Source organism: Physeter macrocephalus, chromosome 20 (genome assembly GCF_002837175.3).
Source record: "Physeter macrocephalus isolate SW-GA chromosome 20, ASM283717v5, whole genome shotgun sequence".
Lineage (NCBI taxonomy): Eukaryota > Metazoa > Chordata > Mammalia > Artiodactyla > Physeteridae > Physeter > Physeter macrocephalus.
The window spans coordinates 6,406,202-6,418,699 of record NC_041233.1 but is presented as its reverse complement, the minus strand read 5'-3'; the positions used below and the strand labels follow the sequence as shown (position 1 = coordinate 6,418,699).

General features: G+C 45.6%; 1 long non-coding RNA gene across 2 annotated transcripts; it reads left to right on the top strand.

The window, feature by feature from the left end:
* The first annotated feature begins 3,641 nt into the window (after positions 1–3,641).
* On the top strand, positions 3,642–9,568 carry LOC114484587 (uncharacterized). 2 transcript variants are annotated; one of them, XR_003677690.1, is made up of 4 exons: positions 3,642–3,991; positions 6,110–6,618; positions 8,807–8,922; positions 9,052–9,568. It is a non-coding gene; the product is annotated as an uncharacterized lncRNA (long non-coding RNA). The 2 variants fall into 2 exon arrangements; XR_003677689.1 differs by having other exon boundaries at positions 6,110–6,655.
* The last annotated feature ends 2,930 nt before the right edge of the window (positions 9,569–12,498 follow it).

Genomic DNA, 12,498 nt, shown 5'->3' with positions numbered 1-12,498 from the left:
TTTTTCAAAGAAGATATACAAATGGCCAATAAGCACATGAAAAGATGGTCAACATCATTAATCTTTAGGGGAAAGCCAATCAAAACCACAATTAGATATCACTTCACACACATTAGGGTGGCAGATGGCTATCAAAAACAAAAACAGAAAATAGGGCTTCCCTGGTGGCGCAGTGGTTGAGAATCCGCCTGCCAATGCAGGGTATACGGGTTCGTGCCCCGGTCCAGGAAGATCCCACATGCCGTGGAGCGGCTGGGCCCGTGAGCCGTGCCCGCTGAGCCTGCGCATCTGGAGCCTGTGCTCCGCAACGGGAGAGGCCACAACAGTGAGAGGCCCGCGTAGAGAAAAAAAAAAAAAAACACAGAAAATAAGTGTTGAGGAGGATGTGGAGAATTGGAACCCTTGTGCATTTCCAGTGGGAATGTAAAATGGTACAGCCACCACAGAAGTCCATTTTGTGGTTCCTCAAAAAGTTGAACACAGAATTAACCATATGATCCAGCAATTCCACTCCTAGGTATACACCCAAAGAAACTGAAAGCAGGAGCTCGAACAGATACTTGTACACCAATGTTCATAGCAGCATTATTCACAATAGCCAAAACATGAAAATAACCCAAGAGTCCATCAATAGATGAAAGGATAAACAAAATCTAGTGTACATATACAAGGGAATAATATCCAGCCATACAAAGTAGTGGAGTTCTGACACATGCTACAACATGGATGAACCTTGGAGTCACTGTGCTAAATGAAATAAGCCAGTCACAGAGGAACAAATATATGATTCTACTTATGTGAGGTACCTAGAATAGACAAATTCATAGAGACTCAAAGTAGATTAGAGTTTACCAGGTGCTAGGGGCAAGAGGAATGGGGGTTATTGCTTTATGGTTTCAGAGTTTTTACTTAGGGTAATGAAAAAGTTTTGGATATAAATAGTGGTGATGGTTACACAACATTGTGAATGTACTTAATGCCACATGTACACTTAAAAATAGCAAATTTTATGTAATATATATTCTACCACAATTTTTTAAATTACTAATGTAATATACCAAAAAACATTGAATGTACACTTTACATGGGTGAATTGTATGGCATATGAATTATAATCTCAATAAACCTGTTTTCTAAAAATACACTGTAAGGCTTCCCTGGTGGTGCAGTGGTTGAGAGTCCGCCTGCCGATGCAGGGGACGCGGGTTCGTGCCCCGGTCCGGGAGGATCCCACGTGCCGCGGAGCGGCTGGGCCCGTGGGCCACTGCCGCTGAGCCTGCGCGTCCGGAGCCTGTGCTCCGCAACGGGAGAGGCCACAACAGTGAGAGGCCTGCGTACCGCAAAACAAAAACAAACAAACAAACAAAATACACTGTAATTTAAAGAAAGGTGAGTTACCTAAGATTGGCAAAACGCTGATCATTGTTGTAGTAGGCTGAATTCTAAAGATGCCAAGATTCTAATCTAGGTGCTTTGCAGATGGAATTAAGATTATTGGTTAGCTGGACCCCAAGAGGCCAATCCATCTAAGGATATCTGTGTCTCCCTTGCCCTCTGGTTTCCTAGTGGGGAGGGAGGGAGAGAGGAGAGTGAATCTAAGTGTTTATTTCCCTCTCCCTGCCGAGTTGCTGAAGGTTATCTCTACCCCTTGACCACGAAGGTCACTGCCCCTCTCCAGGTGTCCCCCTTCCCACGCTGTCTGCTAGGGTCCCAGGAACCACTCCCTTCCCTGGTCTCTGGACCTCAGGGAGGTAACAGCCCCCTGGCACTTTCCCCTAGGACTGCTCCGTTCCCTCTGAGGTTCCTCACACCCCAGCCATAACTTTAAACCTCCCTCATATTATCCTAACATGGGTACATCTGGCTTTTGTTGAGACTGCGACTGAAAAAAAATTGCACAGCCTAAAAGCTGAGAATTATGTCCTATTCAGCAGACTTACTGAGGACTTCACAGCCTCTCAGATCACTCTGAGGCTCGGCTCCAAAGAGGCAAGGGAGGAGCCGGATAAATAGGAGTTTTTGCAAAAACAAAAAGCAAAAACAAAAAACAAACAAACAAAAACCCAGGGAGCCGGAACATCAAAAGATTACTGTTAATTAAAGAAAACCAGACATCGCAAGTTAATGAATTTAGCGCTTTTCTATGTATGGGAAGATGCAAGAATCTGGCTTCTTGAAATTGTTCATTTGATATGCACCTTAGTATTTAGGGCCAGTGTTCTGGTTTTCTCTGTCCTGAATCCCCTCAGGGTGCATGGTCCAGCGTGGCTGCAGTGATGGCAGCAACATCCTTTGTTTACTGATATGGCAGGTGACATTCTTCGAGCACAAACCCTGACACGTAAGTTCATAACTCTATGATCTCCTTTTGAGTGTGTTTTTAAATGTTTGTAGTTTAGTTAAAAAAAAATTTTTAAAGCTTTTTTATAACCACACCTCATATGTACTTGTGTCCAATTAGGATACATGTTAGTTAGTGTAATTAGCAGGTATGAATTATACAGATGTACAGAAAAACGTACCAAAAAGTCCTATTTATTTTGTAGCTCATTTTGACTTTCAGTCGCAGAGCCTGCAACGGCAGAAAACTTAATTTCCTCACTCTGGGGAATTCTAGTTCAATACAGTAATTGCTCAGCCACTCTGGGGTCAAACTCAGTTATATTAAGGAGCATCGTTGCCCCATCCTTCCTCAGGTTCTCCCCCAGAGCTAAATCTAAGCTCCCTGTGAAACTGAGCAGGACCCCATGGGGTCCTCTTGGGCACAAAAACCTTTGTGTCTCCAGTTTCTTATTTACAGGATAAAGACTTCAGCCGCCTAGACCTTCCTGAGTACCACAGGGCAGATTCAAACAATTACTAATCAGGGGAGGGAAGGAATGCAGAAACAGAAGAGGACCAGTCAAGAAACTATAGTGTAGCCATTAAAGCAGGATCCTGGTTCCTCCTCAAGGGATATACATAATATCTTTGAGTTCTTCTGCGGGAATTAAGGCCCCCATCCAGGTGGAGGATGAACACACACCCTGCAGCCCTCACCCCAAATTTTGCCTGTAAAAACTTCACCCCCAAAACCATCGGGGAGTTCGGGGTTTTTGAGCACAAGCCATTTGTTCTCCTTGCTTGGCCCTACAATAAACCTTTCTCTGCTCCAAACTCCTGAAACCTCACAACTCAGATGGGATTCTAACCCACTGTCTTTTAATTGAGATCGCACACCTGGTGTCAGGACTTAATGAAGCTCAGGTTCTTTATGTCTCAGCTCAGAAGGAATTCAGCAGGAGGCAAAGCGAGACGTAAGAAGTGGATTTATTTAGAGAGATACACACTCCATATACAGAACGCGGTCCATCTCACAAGACGAGGGCGGCTCCGAAATATGGAGTGGTTTGTTTTTATAGGATGGGTAATTTCATAGGCTAACAAGTGGGAGGATTATTCCAATTATTTTGGGAAAGGGGCAGGGATTTCCGGGAATTGGGCCACTGCCCACTTTTTGGCCTTTTATGGTCAACCTCGGAACTGTCATGGCGCCTGGGTGTCTGTCATTATCATATGCTAATATATTACAATGAGTGCATAATGAGGCTCGAGGTCTACCGGAAGTCGAATCTTCCACCATCTTGGGCTTAATCGGTTCTAACCAGTTTTCGTCGTATCCTCAATGGCAGTGTCATCCTTTTAAAGGTTGTGCCCTGCCCCCTTCCCTCCTGTTTCACTTCGAGGGTTCGGTTTATTTAGCCTCACTATGCATGGGGCACACGAAGTTGTGTTTGGTAACACCTGGAGCTTGTGGATGTGCTACTTTAGGATGCCTCCAGTCTTTCCTTCCGAGTGGCCCTCCGGGGGTGCTGCTGTGCTCTGAGGCTCTCTTGCCCCAGGGTCTCCCTCCGTGGGTGTCTTTGGTCCTCTGATCCTCGGGGGTCACTCTGCAGCCTCCTCATACCGACTGCCTGGACCACTGCGGCTCCCCGGCCCTTCTGCAGACGGGGTAAGGTTCGCTGTTCTCCCCTCCCCGAGGGAGACAAGGCAGTCGGTGGGCTGCTCTCCTCCCTCACTGCCCTTTCTCGGGGGCCACTCCCCTACTCCCGCGGCTCCCGGGTCAGGAGTGCCCTGACCTCCTCCCTTCCCCCACCCCTGCCCTGAGTTCTTCTGGGGGCCGTGAGAGTGGGGACTCCTCTGACCTCAGGCATGGCCTTGCCAGTCTTTTCGGTGTCACACCTTGTTCACCATCATTCCAACAACAGCCCTCCTGGGATCAATGTAGTCCCAGTGGTGTAGTCCCAGAGGGTCGGGGTGTAGAGAGAAAGGACACCCCATAGCTTGATGCTTCCAGTGATTGATTTACCTGCGTGCGTGCGCGCACACACACACACACAGTTTAAGAGGCCAATAAAAATGGGGCTTCCCAGAGGGTCGGGGTGTAGAGAGAAAGGACACCCCATAGCTTGATGCTTCCAGTGATTGATTTACCTGCGTGCGTGCGCGCACACACACACACACACACACAGTTTAAGAGGCCAATAAAAATGGGGCTTCCCTGGCGGTCCAGTGGTTAAGACTGTGCTTCCACTGCAGGGGGGGCACGGGTTCAATCCCTGGTCGGGGAACTGAGATCCCACATGCAGCATGGTGCGGCCAGAAAAAAAAAAAATAATAATAATAATAAGGGTAAAACTGATCCAGAAAGGCTTTTCAGAGGGAATAAGATGTTGGGTCTTCAAAGACAGACACACTGTGCAAATATAGTTGCTTTGATCAGCAATCCTCAAAGCCAATTGAATCTCCTTCTCTATTAAGCCATTTCATTTTAATAGTTATAGCAGCTAACTTTTCTTACCTGAGGAATAAATGTTGGGGGTCTGATTACTAAGCCCAAGAGGGCTTCCACTATTTCATTTATCCACTCATGGATTTAGTTTAAAAACTACCACCATGCATTGAGTATCTGTTATGTGCACATACGGCGTTGGGCCTCAGATAATATAAATGTTAACATTTAGACTTTCTTTCTTTTTTCTTTTTTTTCTTTTTCTGGCCGCGCCTTGTGGCATACGGAAACTTAGTTCCCCGACCAGGGATCGAACTCGTGCCCCCTGCTCTGGAAGCGCAGAGTCCTAACCACTGGACCAGCAAGGGAAGTCCCAACATTTAGAATTTCTGACACTACAGAAGGCATGAAATGAATGGTCTCGTAACAGAAGTAGGTGAGGGGCTTTCAGGCCCATTCCCTCAGGAACTGAGCTGTCTGGGGCCAGGGATGGTACTGGGAAGGGGCTGCAATCAGGACCTATACCCCCTGCCTCTGGCATTTCCAGCTGTCTTATGTCTTTTGCCCTCCAGCTGCTGAGCCTGTGGGTCTGTGTTCCTCTCTGCTCCATGGGGACCTCTGGTGTCCTTGGCACTGATGCCCATGTGCCCCCTGCAGCTTCCCAGGCCCATTACTGCCGTCTTCCTCCTCAAAGGCCTCCGAGGAGAGGGCAGTGCACGGAGCAGACCCCGCTTCTCCATACCCCTCAGCTCCTTCCACAGTACCACCCCAGCTAGTGCACTGAGGGTGACAGACCCTCCGGAAGCAAGCAAGGGAACTGAGGACAATAGAAAATAGTCCGAGGAGGATGCAGCCCTGCACATCTCTCAGCCTTGCTCCTCGGCCCTGGAGCCCTGTCTGCTCCCTGCTGTGCGGGTCCACCACCTGACAGGCTGCCCTGCCCTTCCCCATGGGGTGCCTCACGCCGGCATCCTTTCCTTTCCCTCGAGTCTGGGTTATTCAGTTCAAGGTAGTCAATAAAAGACTTTCCAGGACAAAAACACATCACGTTACAATAACATTTTATGGGGAATAGGAATACAAGTGCAAAGAGAGAAAGGACGTCCTAAAGGGCTTTTTCACAGCTCTTTTCAACAGCTGATGGTAGATCGGAAATGCTCTTGTATTGGGGCTCACTGGATACATTTGTAGAGTGATTGTAACAGTTTTAGTTTTTTAATACCAACATGGACAATACACCTGAAGTTACATCTCTTTACAACTGAGCGAACCTATGATGAAAAATGTTCCGAATGAAAATGTAAGAGGAAACATGGTTTTGCAAAATTCTTTTCGCAGATCCTGGAGCAAGCAGGTTGAGGAGGGCTGGCAGGAGGTGGAGGCAGGGCCCCAGCCCCCCTGGCGGAACGGTCACTGCCCAGCTATGGCTCTGAGGTCCAGCACTGCCTGCTCCCTCACCTCTTGAGCCAGGATGCCTAAAGCAGAATCCCTTACATTGGAGAAGAACCCTTACAAGGGGCCCTTGTTAAAACAAGACACAATTAAGAGATGGAAAGGCCAAAAAGCCTTGAAAAACAGGCTCTGAGATTGACGCCCTGGTTGCTTGAAGCGCAGGCGAAGGCAGACGGGCCCAGACGACAGCGTGAGAGCTCTCCAGCCCCATTGCGTCAGTTTCTCCTTGAATGCAATTCCAGAAGAGACCACTAGAGGGCAGGCCACACCTCTCAATGCCTGCTGGGCATGGGGGGCGGGGTGTTGAGGCTCCCAGGCCTGGCCGCCCACGTAACTTCCCCGAAAGAAGAGGGGTTCAAGCTTTCCCACCGTCCTGCTAACGAACTTTCTTAAAAGTCAGTTGCCTAACCTGCTACCAAAGGAAGTCTAAATGTTAGTGTCCCAAATGTGTTCAAGCCTCTACATTTTATTGCAGATTTCCCCCAAACAGCCCAGCATTTCCTCCGAGTCTTTTTTGTTTAAATTGAAGTAGAGTTGATTTACAATGTTGTGCTGATTTCTGCTGTACAGAAAAATGACTCAGTTATATACATATAGACATCCTTTTTTATATTCTTTTCCATTATGGTTTATCCCAGGAGATTGGATATTGTTCCCTGTGCTTTACAGTAGGACCTTGTTGTTTATCCATCCTATAGATAATAGTTTGCATCTACTAATCCCAATCTCCCACTCCATCCCTCTCCCTCCCCACCCCCCCTTGGCAACCACAAGTCTGTTCTCTGTGTCTGTGAGTCTGTCATCTCTATTCAGTAAGCATTTATAGACATCTATACATGACATGAGGAGCACACAGTGACATGAGGAGCACACAGTGACATGAGGAACACACAGAAGTATTCCTAAGCGTGCCTCTGTGTATACGTGAGTGTACCCTTCTCTTCAGGGACCAGGTTCCCGGTGTACCTCAGTGGAGAATGACACAGAATACAAGGCTAATTCCAGACAATGCAGGCCCCTCGCAAACAAGACGGTGTCCTCACCCACAAGTGTGTCTCGTGGCTTAGTCAACATGGGTACCAAGTGGTGCTGAGTGATGAGTTCCAACATTCAGGTCTTTAAGGATGAAAGAAGGGAGAGCGCTCAGCAGGGATCCCGGAGTGAGAAGATTTCCTTTACTGAATGTCATGGGAAATGCGGTCCCTCCTCATTAGAACCTTGTGAAGTAGAATTTACTGTGCCCATTGGTCATCTCAGGAAACTGAGGCCCAAAGTGAAGTAAACGTGGCAAAGATCATGCACTTTGTATCAGAGCAGAGTCCAACTCCAGATCTGGTTTGCTCTAAAGGGCCGTGCTTTCACATCCTTCCCACCTTTCCCTTACAAAATATTTTAAATGGAAACTTATTTTTACTTTATCTTACTTTATTATTTCTTTGTATTTAACGCATTTGCATTTAGAAAATTGGAAAATAAACATAAGGTACAAAAAAAAGAAATCACCAGAAATCTCATTATTCAGCAGTCATCTCATTCATACATTGGTATCTTACCCCAGAAATGTTCTAAAAATTGTTATATATATTTTGTAAAAATTACATAAGAAAAGTGGGATCCTGCTAAATATACTTTTAGGTATCTTTGTTTTCCACTTAAATGCGCACATGAATAGCACTTTTTTTTAACCTTTTTTTTAATTGAAGTATAGTTGATTTACAATGTTGTATTAGTTTCAGGTGTACCAAAGTGTCCTTATTCATTTCTCTAGGATAAATTCCAACTCACTATTATTTGAAATTTTATGGCTTTTAATAAATATTGCCCAGCTGCCCCTCAGAAAGTTTGTACCAACTTACACCCACCAGCAGGAGTGTTTGGAAGGGCCCATTCCCTATATTTTGGCCTTTGGGTGGTTCTTTTTTTTTTTTTTCTCTTTTTTTAAAAATCTTTGACAATTAGAAGATACCCACGGGGGTGTTGTTTATTAAAACCTAATTCTTTTAGTTGAGTTGAACTTTTAAAATGTATACTCCTATTTTAATTTCTTTTGTAAATTGAGTCTTCAAGTCCTTAGTTTTTTAAAAAATTGGGACAATCTTACTGATTTATAAGGGCCCTATACATTTTAAAGTTAATTAGCCTTTTGTCATAGATATTGCAAATAATATATCCCAGGGATTTTCGGTTTCTGTTTTTGTGGTTTCTTTACCATACAGAAGGGTTTAATCTATAGGTAGTCAATTTTACTCCCCCACATACCTCCCAAAGCAGCATGAACTAGAGTTAAAGCACTGACCTAGAAGTCATGAGGCCAAGCATGTCCAGGTTCTACCCTGTAGATAATATTTTCCGAGATGGCCTCAGCACCATCTCCCATCCCACATGTTCTTAAAGAGTTGTGTTGATGTGATGTTGTGTTGATGTGATGTTGACATTCCTCTCTTTGAGAAGCAGGACCACGTTCCCTCTCTGAATTGGGGGGGCGGGGGGTCTGTGACTACAGAGGGGCTATGGTGTGATTTCTGAGGGCAGGCCTGCAAGGTGGAACAGCTTCCATCTGGCCCTCTTGGATTCTCTCTCTAGGAACCCAGCCTCCATGATGCGAGGAAGCTCAGGCCACACGGGACAGCCACGTGTCTGGGCTGGCAGCCCATCCTGAGGTCCCAGCCAACAGCAGGCATCAGCCACCAGACATGCAGGTAAGAAGACCCCCCAGACGAGTGCAGCCCAAGCCACTGGCTGACAGCAACCCCACGAGCACAGCCCAGGTGACCCCAGTCCACACCCATGACCATGAGAGAGAATAATAAAATGATTATTGTTTTCAGCCCAGTGTTGGGGAGAACTCGTTACAGAGCAATGGATAACTGGCATTTGCTGGGGATGACTGATAGTAAAAGCCCTGAAACCATGCACTGCCCTGGCCCTTACCCAGTTTTGTTATTTGGAAAATGTGAATTATCACAAAGCAAGCAGGATCCCGCTCTCTGGGCAGCACATCACAGCCGCAGAACTTGAACCCTTCACTGACCCTGCTGTGCGTGGCTGACACACAGAGTGGATCTTCAACACAACCTGTAAGCAACAGGCAGGCTGTCCTCTCTCGACAACGGGTTCCTTCCACTCAAAGGGAAAAACAAGAAGAGGAAGAGCGGCTGCCTGGTCTCTGCCAGTCATGGAATACATCTCAGCAAATGATCAGATTTGAAACTGCTTTGTGTCCTGGTTCACTTGGTCCTACCGGGAAATAACCTGATTTGAGTTGGAAACACCCCTGTGCCATTGAGATGCAAGTGGGATCCTTTGGGAGAGGAAAAAAATAAACTGATTATGAAGTTTGAGATAAAGAGCAGCGTTTAGTGCGTTTAAACGTTCACTGGGGTTTCGGGTTTGGGCTTGAATAATTCATAAGTGAGGGATGGTTTGCTGGCCCTTCGGCTACAGCCAGTGGGAGATGAGCTCTTTGGGGTCCTTGTTTCCCAATATGCCCCTTCCTGCAGTACATCAAGCAGACGTGCATTCCAGGAGTGGGAGGGGTCTGGGTGAAGCCTGGGTCCGCCCCATGTTGGGACAAGTCCCTGCACCTGTCTGAAATTAGGGTATGAATATCCATCTCATAGTCACTGTGGGGCTCCCTGGGATAGGAGGTGAGAGTGCCTGGTGCGCAGCAAGAACACAGGAAGTGTTGGTTATTTCTGACCTTGGCAAAGCGCTTTAAAAATTCACATAATGCTTTCACCTTAGCCGAACTGTGGGAAATGCAGTGTAAATACTTCTGTCCTGTTTCCTGTGTGATTACACTGAGGCACGGGAAGGTTAAGTCTCTTGTTTAAGGTCTCACCATTAGTGCATTTCAGGTATGACATGCAAATGGACCTCTCTCCAGTGCCAGAACCCATGTTGTCTCCATAATCCAACCATCTTGCCTGAAAGTTCATTCATCCTGTGCATTCCTTGAGCACCTACTTTGTGCCAGATGTTGGAGATAGAAGCAGGATTCAGAGATAACCAGGAGGATTGGGAGAGCCAGGCCTGAGCTGAGTCTTGAAAGAGGCATTTGCGAAGCAGATAAAGGAAGAGAGAGGGCATTCCAGACAACAAGAAGAGGATGTGCAAAGGTCAGGGGACTCTGAGGAATCTCAGACAGGGTTGTCAACAATGGGCCACTCTTTAAGGGGGACAGGCAAGCGTAGGACTCCTAGAACTCCATCACTGAGGCCTTGAATGAGCATTAATTATGAATTGTACCCCTGCCTACCCTGCAGGAAGGCTAAAGGGCAGGACTGGCCCATGATTCCCTCGCAGAATGACTGGTACCCACTCACGGCTCTCATCCTGCCCTTGGAGGGCGCAGCTCTGAGACATTCTCAGCATGGAGCTAGTAGCCTCTCTTGGCTTTCTTGAGTTCCTACCCTCCTTTCCTTGTCCCCATGCTCAGGTGTGTAGTCTGTCTCCTGCCTCAAAGGTCCAGGAGAAAAAACAACAAAAATAAAACTGAAGTAACAGGCAGGTTGTGAAATGTATCATCACCCCCATTACCATCAATGATGCCAGAGCCTTTTTGAAAACTGAAAATAGAGACAAAGAATTCTAAGTCCTGTTTCCATAGATATCAACTGAAATCTACATGCTAGCAAGGATTCGTGGAAAGTAAAATAAAACACATTCGTTTTCTTAAGTCATTGTAAATCTTGGACTATGAAATCGTATCAGCCAGTTGGAGTAGAAAGATTTCTACAGGCATACCTCAGAGATATTGTGGGTTCCGTTCCAGACCACCCCAATAAAGCGAATATCACACTAAAGCAGTCACATGAATTTTTTGGTTTCCCGGTGCATATAAAGTCGTGTTTACACTATGCTATGGTCTATCAAGTGTGCAATCATATTATGTCTAAAAAACAATGTACATACCTTAATTAAAAAATACTTTACTGGGCTTCCCTGCACCGAACTGGTGCAGTTGTTAAGAGTCCGCCTACCGATGCAGGGGACACGGGTTCGATCCCTGGTCCAGGAAGATCCCACGTGCCATGGAGCAGCTAAGCCCGTGGGCCACAACTACTGAAGCCTGCAGTCCTAGAGCCCATGCGCTGCAGGAAGAGAAGCCACCGCAATGAGACGCCCATGCTCCTGAACGAAGATTATCCCCCACTCACCACAGTTAGAGAAAGCCCGCGTGCCGCAATGAAGACCCAATGCAGCCGAAAATAAATAAATTTAAAAAAAAAAAAACCTTTACTGCTAAAAAATGCTACCCATCATCTGAGCCTTCAGTGAGTTATAGCAACATCAAAGATCACTAATCACAGATCATAACAAATATAATAATAATGAAAAATTTTGAAATACTGTGAGAACTACCAAAATGTGACACAGAGACTCAAAGAACAAATGCTGTTGGAAAAATGGCACTGATAGACTTGCTTGATGCAGGGTGGCCCCACACCTTCAATTTGTAAAACAACAAAACAAGACAGTATCTTTGAAGTGCAGTTAAATGAAGGGTAATAAAAGAGGTGTGTCTGTGTATCATTAGATAATATCTTAAAGTAAATCCTTTCCCCTGATTTTCAAATACATGCCACATCTGTGACAAGCTGTGGACAGAGGTGGAAATGGGTATTTCCATCTAGGATAAGTTATTCCAATTTTTAATACAAGTTATTTTATGATATTACAGAACAGCTGAAGAATAGACACAAGAAAACGTTCCCACTAACCCCGGTATTCTAAAATAATGACCATCCTTTGGTCTTCAGTGGTAATTATGCTTTATCTGTCTTTATAAAGTTGTTTTTTAAGTAAATGTTCTCTCAAGGAATAACATATGTACCAAAAACGTGCAGATCAGAAGGATCCAGCTCAGTGAGTTTTTCCCAGTTGAACACGATTGCAGTGTTCACTTTTGACAGCGAACAAGAATTGTGCGGAGGAAACAGTTTGTTAGCAGTGAAGTTACGTCTAAATCATCGGGCTTTTCCCCGTGTGATTAACCAGGGCAGCAGTGTCCACCGGACCCTCCACGAAGCCGTCACTGAGGGACTCAAAGGACCCAACTGCACAGGAGTCTTTGGGGATGCAGCACCAGACACACTTGGTAGCATCAGATAACTACAACTTTGCTTTTCCAAACAGGGCAAAGAGCCAAGGGTCAAAAAGATAGAAGGGTTATAAGCCTTTGATGTCACCTGTATTAATATAATATATACTATATAATATTATATATATTATATACTATATACTATTATATATATTATATAGTATATAGTATT